Here is a 12,758-nt window from a genome sequence, read left to right as displayed (position 1 = left end):
ATAATCGATGTTACATCTTACATAGATGCTAGTTTCACCATGAATGAAATGTTGTAAACAATAAACCCATGTATGTCCTGTCCAGCCTGGCACCAGAATTTTGCATCTTCCCTTAGAGAAGTTCTTCTCAGTAGAAAAAAATAGCAATTTTTTTTTTAATTTTGCAGAGATTATCATACTACTTTTCTGAAAAAATATTTAATATGTTAAAATATTTGGAGCAGCTTAATTGGCTATGCATAGTCAAACTGTCAAATCCTGTAAGTTTGTTTTTACAGAAATAATTCCCTCACCCTCCTTTGATTTCAAGTAAAATAACTTTCTTTTTGTTCCGGAGGGGACTTATGGTTTGCGCTCTGTCTGTCAGTCAGTCAGTCACACTTTTCTGGATCCTGCGATAACTTTTCTAAATATTTTTTCATGAAACTTGAAACATGGATAGATGGCAATATGGACATAATGCAAGTCATTTCATTTTGTTCCTACGTCAAAAATTCTGGTTGCTATGGCAACAAATAGGCTTGAATTACTGCTGAAAATGGTGGGTTTCCGGATCCTGCGATAACATTAAAAGTTCTTTATTTTTTTCATGAAACTTGAAACATGGATAGATGGCAATATGGACATTATGCACGTCATTTAATTTTGTTCCTACGTAAAAAATTCTGGTTGCTATGGCAACAAAAAAAATCTGACAATGGTGGAATTTCTGACAATGGTGGAGCCGGTAGGGGACTGTATTGCTTGGCAATAGTCTTGTTTATAACTTTATTAGAAAATTGGATTCAAAAATTACTACTACTTCTGATACTTTTGCTACCACAACTACTGCTACTATTACTACTACTTCTATTACTACTATCAAAGTAACATATATCCAATAACGCAATCTATAATTCTTCAGCAACATTCCACGTGCCTGCAACTAAGGACTGGAATGCTTATGTGAGTTTGGTTGATGGTCACCAAACAGATGGGGTTTCATCTGAAAAACTCCATTTCCCCTGCAAACAAAACAAAATCAAGCCAAAAGTTACCGTAAATACCTTTCAGTAAAAAACACCTACCTGGAAATAGCAGCTGCATCAATACCATTTTCTGCATCATCGCCATGTCTTCTTATATCGAACAAACTGAATAGCAAAAGTTTTCTTGCAATATGCAACCTAGATTATCCATAGGTTTGCATTGGATAGGTATACAGATGGACTCATCATCATAATGTGTGAAAAACATACCATAAAGATATTGGCCATTTGAATGATCAGTGGGGATATGTTTGAAAGTACTCTTATTTCTTCTGAGAATAAAGTTATTGTAACATCTTATTATCTAAAACAACAGAAGCAACAATTTTGAAATTACCCAGTAAGTATAAACCATCATAGAGAGTATTCATGCCTCTGAGGTCCAAACCGACATTGCCCAGTAATAAAGAGTGTTTGTTATTTTCTTCTTTGTGTCGATCACTTAGATGGACTCGTCCATAATTGGAGTGGAAAGCATTGAGCCGTCGTTATGTGCACTTCATCCCATTGCATCTGTACTCCGCAGTGGTTTGTTTTCCAACGAAATTATCAAAGAAGACTTGCCGGCCAATGTTTTTAGAATGTCTCCTGTCCTTTTCTGTCTGAGTGATTCTTCTCATACCTCTTAGCCAGGTCGGGTGATGGACTTTCCGTGCCACTACCAGTTTGTGCCACTGGTATATTTGTGTTGTGTAGGAGGGCATTGGACGTTTCGTCCCACTGATAATATAAAGGTGGATAGGTGTTAATAATACCGTATGGGTGTTAATCATAACGGGAAACTTTCGCAACTTTGATTGTAGCATCTGTTCAATGTAAAAACAACATTGTTTTATTTCAAGGTTTTTTTATACAGTTTACAAGTATTCTGCGATTTCAAGATTTGTTTTTAATTAACTACATTAACAAAATGCATGTCATTTTAAGATTCAATTTACATGATTCATATAATACATTAACAATATGGAGAATGATTACATAAATATACTCAATCATTTTCAATAAATTGACATTATATTCATTACAAGAAACAAAAAAATGGAAACAAAATTCACTTCATTACAAGATTAACTTTACCTTTTTTATATTATACATTAACAATATCAAAAGTGAATAGATCAACACACATATATTTATGCCCCCCTTCGAAGAAGAGGGGGTATATTGCTTTGCACATGTCGGTCTGTCGGTCGGTCTGTCGGTCGGTCTGTCGGTCGGTCCGTCCACCAGGTGGTTTCCGGATGATAACTCGAGAAAGCTTGGGCCTAGGATCATGAAACTTCATAGGTACATTGATCATGACTCGCAGATGACCCCTATTGATTTTGAGGTCACTAGGTCAAAGGTCAAGGTCACGGTGACCCAAAATAGTAAAATACTTTCCGGATGATAACTCAAGAATGCTAAAGCCTAGGATCATGAAACTTCATAGGTAGATTGATCATGACTCGCAGATAACCCCTATTGATTTTCAGGTCACTAGGTCAAAGGTCAAGGTCACAGTGATACAATATAGTAAAATGGTTTCCGGATAATAACTCAAGGACGCTTAGGCCTAGGATCATGAAACTTGATAGGTAGATTGATCATGACTCGCAGATGACCCCTATTGATTTTCAGGTCACTAGGTCAAAGGTCAAGGTCACAGTGACCTGAAATAGTATAATGGTTTTCGGATGATAACTCAAGAACGCTTATGCCTAGGATCATGAAACTTCTTAGGTTGATTGATAATGGCTCGCAGATGACCCCTATTGATTTTCAGGTCACTAGGTCAAAGGTCAAGGTCACAGTGACCTGAAATAGTAAAATAATTTCCGGATGATAACTCAAGAACGCTCATGCCTAGGATCGTGAAACTTCATAGGTACATTGATCATGACTCGCAGATGACCCATATTGATTTTCAGGTCACTAGGTCAAAGGTCAAGGTCACGGTGACCCAAAATAGTAAAATGGTTTCCGGATGATAACTGAAGAACGCTTACGCCTAGGATTATGAAACTTCATAGGTACATTGATCATGACTGGCAGATGATCCCTATTGATTTTCAGGTCACTAGGTCAAAGGTCAAGGACACAGTGACTTGAAATAGTAAAATGGTTTCCAGATGATAACTCAAGAATGCTTACGCCTAGGATCATGAAACTTTATATGTACATTGATCATGACTGGCAGATGACACCATATTGATTTTCAGGTCAAAGGTTATGGTCACAGTGACAAAAAACGTATTCACACAATGGCTGACACTACAACTGACAGCCCATATGGGGGGGCATGCATGTTTTACAAACAGCCCTTGTTAAAAATGTTTCAATACACATATACAAAAGTACATAAAATATAGAGAAAAAAAACAAAAGCATACTATACTATACATACATCAGATATATTAAATTTCAGAATATATACACAAAATATAAAATATTTTTAAAACGTGTGTTGTATATTCAGATCAACAGGTAATAAATAGGTAGATTTAAGATTATAATGGTAATTTTAAAATTATAAATAAAAAATTATTTTACAGATGAATTGTGTCCGTAAAATTTCTGCAAAAAATAAATTTCGGCAAAGACCTTTTTTCATTTTCCTTACCTTTCAATACCCGTATATATGAAAATATCTTTACCACGAAGCAAGGTATTCACTCTTTCGCGATTATGACACGTGTATTGCTGACTGTCATCACCCGCCCGCGGTAATGTACCTGTCAATTATGTTGTTAATTCATTGGTCTCCTTTATAACGATAATCCCTAAATTCTTGAGTAATTTAACCTGGGAATCTTTGTCGATATGATCTTAGCCTTTGCTTCTTATATATAAATATAAAGGAACGTATGACATGAGACAAATGTGCCGATATCCAATAGTCTTGCTTTATGATAATATTGTCACTGAACAAAGATGTAAAAAAAACATCATAAAATAAAAATTATTACTTTTCAGAATATGCCTGCAATAGACGTATATAAGGTCAGGTATAAGGCAAAAAACCGCTGAACGATGGTTATCAAACAATGCCGAACCTTAAATTCATAATATGAATTGATTTCATTTATTTTATTTATATTACCATTTATAATATAACATTTTATTTTGATAGGGCTAGTCGTTATATATGTGGGGCAAGTCGTTATACATGTGGGGCGAGTCGTTATAAAAAGTGGGGCGAGTCGTTACATTACCAATATAATTACACAATTTGCATAATAACCCTTTCCCCTATAAGAAGAAAAGTGAAAATGGCTTTAGCATCCAGAATAAAACCAGAACAGCCTGCGAGTGACTCGCAGTCTTCCAGGTTTTATGCTGTTTGCTGCTCATCAGTAACTAAGGGTTGGAAATGAAGCCTTTAAAACTTGATAATATGCACTAAAGCCCTTGAAGCATGCAAATTTTATTCATTGTTCTTACATCATATTAAATAAATGGGCAATAAGATATCCCAGTACAGTAAGATCTTCTATCAAACATGTAATAACTTTAAAACATCATAAAACCATACATGTTAGCGATGAAATGTGAAACCGGCTTGACTATCAATGTGTGGCCTGTTTGACTTTTTGTGACCGTTTTAAGTTATGGCCAGTTCGATTACAATACATTCTCGTTATTGGGTAGCCTCGTTTTCAATAACACGCCAGACGGAAGAATCTCATGTGAATTTCTTTTAGTTCACGCCTATTATTATTTGTTATTTGAAGCATGTAAGGTAAGAGAGAACTTGGCAAAATACATTATATTTGTGTTAATGTGTTGAGTTGATTAGAAATAGTCGATACGTTTAACATACTGAACCATTTTATACTTGTTGTTTCGTACCATATGCGTTCGTACCAGATTTCGGCAGGTGTCAAATTTCGCTGTTGTCTCTTTTCCTGTATATTCAGCATATCAAGAGAAGCATCAAAGTGTTAACTGAATGAGAATGAAAGTGTTGACTCAACATGTGAGACTTTTAATTTAAAATTGTATGTCTTTGCATTGTAGTGTTTTCACGGTTAGCTCTTTAAGGGTTCTTTCACAACCACTACAGCAATTACTAGCAACGACAAGATACTAAACTACTTACATGGGCATCAACTGGAATGCTCGTCAGGATGGCACCAATCGTCCTCGTCGTCTTCGAGGGAACTCGTCGGCTATACTCGTCGGCTATACTCGCAGCGATTTTCCTCCTTCTTTATAAAGTACCGGTAAACGGTACTTTCCCAATCGAACGAAAATTCCCAAATTCCCAAAACGGTACTTTCCCAATCGATCGAAAATTCCCAAATTCCCAATCGGCATCTGGAAAAATCCCAATCAGCGTCCGAATTTTTTCTCAAAACGATAGAAAGTTTCGTAAAAAAACCAACTTTCGGCGAGCGAACAAAGAAAATCGTATAGTTGTGTGTAACCACGCGCTCGATTAATTTCGGATTTTATTATTCAGCGCATTCAATCAATAGAGTTGTTACTGTTTCCGGTTCTTTTGCCAGGCAGCCAGCGTACTGTTTTACGTCGGTTTGTAACCTTATCGTAGTTTGAAATGAGTCATAATAGCAAATATTATGCCAAAAAAACAATCGGAACCATCTATCACAGGACACATTGACAGCAATAATGATGCTGTGCAGGGAGGGATGCAAGCAACTGAGTGATGATCAAACATCAAAGATTGTTGAAATTTTCACAAAAATGAAAGAGAGAGACATTGCTTTAAAAGAGATTAAAACAACTAGTAATTGATTTGGTGTGTTCTTTATAATATTTTGTTATTTATATAAACTTTATAACTTAATGGTCATTAAGGCATGCCTGCAAATGATTATTTAAATGGGTATGTTCAATTAAGTATGAACTGTATGATGTATTCAATAAGACCCAAACTTCACGACGGGATTTTCCCAATTTCAGGATTTCACGACTCGATTTTTCCCAATTTTGAGGTTTTCACGAGTCAATTTTTCCCAATCGGACCGGTACGGGTACTTTTCCCAATTGGACAAGGAAAATCGCTGACTCGTCGACTCGGCGGGTGGACACTCGTCGGCTACGGCTCGTCCACGTCACAAATAGCACTATACATATACTTCTGGGAATACACCTCCAGGCAAATACGTACTTAAACACACAGTCACCGGCTTACATACACATATACTTCTGGGAATACACCTCCAGGGAAATGCGTGTCATTGACACAATCACAGGCAACTCACAGACTCACATACACAGTCACAGACTCACTTATATCTTCTGGGAATGGCCTTCCAGGGAAATACGTGTTGAACACACATATAATACAATATGATACAATATAACCTATACTCAGGCTCACAATTACTCACTCAGGCTCACAATTACTCCAAGCAATACTCAGCTTGGGAAAATACGTCTACTCGCATCAGTCACCCGTGCATAAGAGACCGTACAAACTCGTGCTACCCAGCATGCACTATACCGATTTGTCGCTGGTTCCCAATCACGAGGTATGTGCGCATTTTGTAGACCGGGCACCGGCACAACACTCCTCCCACTTTTGTCCTTTTGGGACGACGCCACACAGCGAAGGAATCGTACCGGCGCCACCGATGAAGTAATAGTGCCCCTTGCGTAAGCACCTTGACCCAACTCCCCTAAGTCAGGCATAGCTTTCGTCCGACCTCTCTTTTGGCACAACGCCTGCCATAAACCACAACTAAAGTTAATGCATCTCCATTAAATGACCATTTGTGTTTAGCACCTTCGCACAAATATGAACGCATATGAGCCTTAATCTTTGTTAATAAAGTGTTAAAAATAAAAGTTCATAATAAGGCCCGGTAACTCTTGCTCCTTTTCTTGTCTGCACAATAATTGGACAAGTGTACCCACCTTCCAACCTATTTTCACAAATTTTAAGAAATAAAATAACTGCATACAAATACATCTCCTCGCAGCCCAAATGAGAAGGCCTACGCCCTCTGCATGTGACTGCATAATATACAATAAAAATCCGCTTGGTTATATTAAAATAAAAATCACAAGAAACGTAACCTTCTAAGGCACTACAAATGCGTTTAAATAATATCTCAGTGACAAAAAGGTTAAAAATATAAGAATAAAAAATCTTATTTTTGTCCAAATAATACATATAATTGCTTTTAATTTTATACATAATCATTGACATTATATGGAGGAAAAGACAATTAAAATAAAACTATTGTACCCACTACATTCCTCCCACTTTTGTCCTCTTGGACCGCCGCCCTACGGTCGCACCCAAGGCAGAAGAGATAGAGACTCAAATGGGACCATGATCCCCCTCCCGCAGGCACGGGAGTGCCTTTGCCAAGCGGGGTACATACAGACCGCTGCATTCTAGCGGTTAGTGACCAATATGTTTCTTGCATAAGAAAATTTCCATCACATTAGTAAATAAAAAAAACATTATTGTCGGCTATCGTCCGACAATTGCTTAATCAAGAAAAAACATTCTTGTTGGCTTTCGTCCAACAAGTACAGTCACTTATGTATTAGAATGTGGTGATCACACTGAAAAATAATGTACTTTACAAAAATAAATAAAAAATAAAAGTGTGCATGCACCGGGAAACATCTCCGGTCATTCAAAAAATCAAAGTGACGCTAGAGACAGTTGCCGTCAAGCACGGTCACACACAAATTTAAAAAGACCTGCAAATATTGTTTAAAAGAACAACTCCGGGAAATACCACTTCCGGCCAACAGTATTGAGTGTGACAGTGGTCGTCAAGCACTGTCACATATAAAAAACAAACTCGTGCGACAAAATTCTACGACATTGCTCGGCATATGGTTGGTAGAAAAGAATTTATAGAAAATTACGGAAATAAATGACATGATACAGCAATGACGAAGTGATTGAAGTTAGATCGACTCACAAATCTTAACATGGAAGGATAAAAGGTGACGGAGGTGCCAAGACTGGGATATTGCAGGGGAAACCGGGTTCCTATTCACCATCTGCGTAGTTACCACATCCGATGGTGCGGTGTGACAGCGGTCGTCCGACAATGTCCGACAATGTCACACCCGACCATAAGGAAAAAAAAACAACAGACTTCACGGGAAATAATCAAACACATCCGTGACTGTGCAAAGCACTTCTTAGCGCGGTAATACAAAAATTACAGGAAGTTAAGCGCGGACGGCACAAGATAATTTGGGACGACACTTTATGCCTATTCATTAAACCCCCATTTCGCAGAGCACTGCTCAGATTAATTTCAATTTTATAGTTCCAACAATATTGCAATAAAAGACTGGGCTTAAACTGAGACAATAGGAAATATATATTCAAAACAATATAATCAAACTAATCAAAATGTTTAAGAGAACTATTACTTTTATACACCGCGTACTTCATGTAATATTCATAACAACAGCTTTTACTACTACTACTACTACTACTACTACTACTACTACTACTACTACTTCTGCTACTACTACTACTACTACTACCACTACTACTACCACTACCACTACTACTACTACTACTACTACTACTACTACTACTACTACTACTACTACCACTACCACTACTACTGCTGCTGCTTTTAGTGTTACTACTAGAGTATACCATTAATTTCACATGCTTATTATTATCGAAATGTTTAAGAGAACTATTACTTTTATACTCCGCGTACACCGTAATACATTATCAACACCGCGAATAGAATGTCACTGCAACTTTACTGTAATTTTTTTTTTTAAATTGGGGGTCTTTTGTATTTTGCATTGTTTTCCTAGTTTTACTAACAATTAACCTCGCCATTTACAATTTTAGGCGGTACAGATTTTGGAAGTTAGACGCTCTGGTGGTCGCCAACCTAATTTCCACCGCTGGGACCGCTCCCAGCGGCGAGAACTAGAGGGTCGCCACCCTTTGGAACCACGCCTAACAAGTCTTCGAACACCACCTTCCCAGCTGTCATCTGGGGTAACTCGGCATCCGCATGCGCCGCCCTTACGGCGGTCACACGCGGCAACTTCTGTCGCCCGTCTGACAGGTACTGACCTTCCGGTGGCCGGAGTAGTTTCAGCAGCTTTTCGTTGGGCTATTTTGGCCCCCACCTGGTCGGCCCTGTCGGTCGCCATGCTTTTAGCCGCCTCCGCAGACTGAACCGCAACGCGCTGCACGCGAAATTCATCATCGCACACAGGATCTCCATGGTATCCTTCAGTGCTCTCGCCAATGACCATCCTTGGATCACTGACGACATCTGGCACTGTTGGCAGCACCAAGGGAACTGCATCGTGCACGTCCTTGGCATGCTGCACCTTCATGCAGAACTGGGAAACCGGACCTAGCTGGTTTACATGATCCACTTCCGGTTGGCCCAACTGCTTAGTCGTCGCAGCTACCACAACGGGCTCCTTCTCCTTATGGTTGGGCAAGGACATGGCATGAAAATGTCCCCAGTTGGAACCATATCTGCCGCGATACGATCCCTCAGGGCGGACTTTTGAATTTTGGTTCCGATGCCCACGTGCACCTCCGCCACCCGCACCCGCAGGATACATAACCTGGCGTTGGTCGTTGTACCACCGGTTCCGGACCTTCCCTGGGTAGGAGCACTCCACAGGGTATTCGGCATAGCCTTTTTTATTTCGAAACGGCTTACCCGGTTGTCGGACAAAGGGATCAACGGCCGAACTTCCAAAAGAGTTTGACAATCTCTCCACAGCATCAAGCAACTTCTCGACCACCTGGGTCAATTTGTCGACCGCCGACACACTGACCTCATCCGCAGTGGGTGCTTTCTTCACCTCGTGAACCCACATTGACTCTTCTTGCTCAGTCTCCTGGGTATACCTCGGAGCCGCGGCGCAAGCCGACTGAACATGGCAATATATCTTCAGCATGTTCATCGCATCTCCCATAGATGTTGGTAACTGCAGACTAACATGCTTTCCGGCCTCCTCGTCAATCAAACCGTGACAAAACTTCGTCACTGCCTGTTCAGCGGCGTATGCATAGGGCAGATCACGAAACGCCGCTGTTGCCAGCTTCAGCGCCCGATCTGACCAATTGTCTAGGGACTCGCCTACTTCCTGATAGGCAACGTGGAAACGGCCCTGCGCGGTGGCGGTAAGCTCCCTGGCGCCAAAACGCTCCTGCAGTCGCTGCATTAGCTCTGCGTAAGGTACCGTCCCTCTCCCTTCGGTAAGCAATGCATAGAAATCGACCGCCTTTCCTGTCAAACACCAACCAAGGCAATCGGCGCATTCTGCGTCAGACCAATCTTGCACCCTTGCGTAGCGCTCAAACTTGCTCTGAAAAACAAACCAATTGCTCTGCCCATCATATAGCAGGCTCTTAGGCAATTTTGTCAGAACATCCCGATCTTTCTGTGTCGGGGGAATACTTGGGCCAGGAGGGTTGCTTGGTCCGGGCAAATTATTGAAAACCGGTGCATTGCTGGGTATGGGAATAGTGATGGTAGATGGAATTGGGACAGGTAGACCATTCGGGGCAAGAGGGCCCTTTGAGGCACGATGGGATCCCGTAGGCCCATTGTCCCTACTCTGGGGCAAACCTAACAAAGGGGGCGGGGCGGGGACGCTTGATGCGACATTAAACGGTTTCGGTATGCTTGTCATCATATGGTCCGGCTGTAACAACAGACGCTTTGGGAGCAAAGGCTTTACAATCTGGGGAAGAAAATCGTCCCATTGAGCTACGTCCGCCTCAAGAGCGGAAATTTGGGCTTCTAGTTGGGCCCTCTCGTGATCCTGACTTACCGACTCCTTCTCGAGCACAGACATATCTATCCACCTTTCGTGTGGGTCCATGGGCCTATTTGCGATTGACCGCCCCATTCCACCCTCCCCAACATGTTCCGCCCCATCCCCATACCCCAGGGCTTCTCTAAATAATGCGGGGTTAGTACTAAAATCCAACTCGGTCATGTCACCAAAGGTCAGCGGCCGCCCTATAATTGCCTCTAAAGTATGTGGTAAAAAATTTCCCGTATTTTCCCGTATCAAAACAATGGCCTGTGCCAGTTGTCTGCCCACACCCAGAATATTGCATAATCTAGTGGGAGTGTCGTAGTTCACTCGAATTTTTCTTGGGGCTACCAGTAAAAATGGTGGGGTATATCCACTTCCCATATCCATTGTCAATTTAGAACTTTACAAGTAAATATGAAAAAGTTAAATTAATAAAAAACCTAAAATAAATGGGCCAAGAAATTCTGAAATAAAAACTTTTGTGTCTACTGGTAGACAATTAACATTTAATTGCCCAACAATAACCAATTAACAAAATCGCTATCACTGTTGTTGCTATCAATAATCAATAAAAACTGAAAGTAAGAAACACGTCGCTTAACTTGACGTTAAGCACTAATTTCCCGGGACCCAGTTTACATTCGCCAAAGCACTGCTATAAAAAGAATTGCCAATGACAAAACTCGTGCGTGTAAACTTCTATTTCCTCGGACTTTAGTTACCGATACATCAGCAATTTACACTGCTATATACAGCAGTCAACCAAACACGTTTTTCATGAACTGCTGCGCACAGAATACGCGCCAACTAATCACGGGAAAATTGCCAAATAAAAAAAAACACGTGGCCATCCGTTGATTACACAAGCAATTAAACTGTAACAAACAGCATTGGAAAATCACGTTTTTTAAGAAATATTTCACCAACTGATAACATGGCCGGCGAATGCCAACAATGGAAAAAAAAACTACGATGCCGTCTGTTTGTTACACACTTCTTAAAATAGACGAACACTGAGTTCAACAAGTTAACAACAGAAATCACGTTTTATGAAACGAACAGTTTCTATACACTTCAAATTGAATTCGATCCGTCGATTGAAAATAAATTATGCGATGCCGATTGATTTTGCAACTAGCCTAACCGTTAAACACAAGTTTCACTGTGCCCCACGTTGGGCGCCATTGTAGTGTTTTCACGGTTAGCTCTTTAAGGGTTCTTTCACAACCACTACAGCAATTACTAGCAACGACAAGATACTAAACTACTTACATGGGCATCAACTGGAATGCTCGTCAGGATGGCACCAATCGTCCTCGTCGTCTTCGAGGGAACTCGTCGGCTATACTCGTCGGCTATACTCGTCGACTCGGCGGGTGGACACTCGTCGGCTACGGCTCGTCTCGTCGGTTGCACATCACAGAATGGAACTTATACATGTACTTCTGGGAATACACCTCCAGGCAAATACGTACTTAAACACACAGTCACCGGCTTACATACACATATACTTCTGGGAATACACCTCCAGGGAAATGCGTGTCATTGACACAATCACAGGCAACTCACAGACTCACATACACAGTCACAGACTCACTTATATCTTCTGGGAATGGCCTTCCAGGTAAATACGTGCCGAACACACATAAAATACAATACAATACACACAGGCTCACAGCTAGACACCGGCTAACATGCACAGGCTTAACCCTCTGGAACTACTATCGTACTCAGGGTTACACGCACAGGTTCACAGTTACAGGCTCACAGTTACAGACACACATATACAATACAATACCATATAAAATATACAGGCTCACAATTCCTCACACAATACTCACATTGGGACATAGGCACATAAACACATCTACTCACCTCAACGTCCCGTGCACAAGAGACCGTACAAACTCGTGCTACCCAGCATGCACTATACCGATTTGTCGCTGGATCCCAATCACGAGGTATGTGCGCATTTTGTAGACC

The 12,758-nt window shown here is 40.6% G+C and overlaps 1 protein-coding gene and 1 long non-coding RNA gene across 4 annotated transcripts in view; one reads left to right on the top strand and one right to left on the bottom strand.

Moving 5' to 3' along the window:
* Window positions 1-1,067: 1,067 nt before the first annotated feature.
* Window positions 1,068-4,602, bottom strand: LOC127873312 (uncharacterized). Its single transcript, XR_008046105.1, has 4 exons — window positions 4,543-4,602; window positions 3,631-3,742; window positions 1,366-1,748; window positions 1,068-1,133 (listed from the first exon to the last, which is right to left on the bottom strand). It is a non-coding gene; the product is annotated as an uncharacterized LOC127873312 (long non-coding RNA).
* Window positions 4,603-4,613: 11 nt separating this feature from the next.
* LOC127873297 (RNA-binding protein 25-like) overlaps window positions 4,614-12,758 on the top strand; it is a 54,807-nt gene continuing 46,662 nt past the window's right edge. For 2 of the 3 annotated variants that reach the window (XM_052417096.1, XM_052417094.1), the window contains exon 1: window positions 4,614-4,749. The gene's annotated coding sequence lies outside the window, so the exon portion shown is untranslated. The remainder of the gene's footprint in view (window positions 4,750-12,758) is intronic. The other variant, XM_052417095.1, reaches the window with a different exon arrangement.

The sequence above is a fragment of the Dreissena polymorpha genome, chromosome 3 (assembly GCF_020536995.1).
Source record: "Dreissena polymorpha isolate Duluth1 chromosome 3, UMN_Dpol_1.0, whole genome shotgun sequence".
Taxonomy (NCBI): domain Eukaryota; kingdom Metazoa; phylum Mollusca; class Bivalvia; order Myida; family Dreissenidae; genus Dreissena; species Dreissena polymorpha.
Note: the sequence above shows the minus strand (reverse complement) of the source record. Positions and strands in the feature narration are given on the sequence as shown.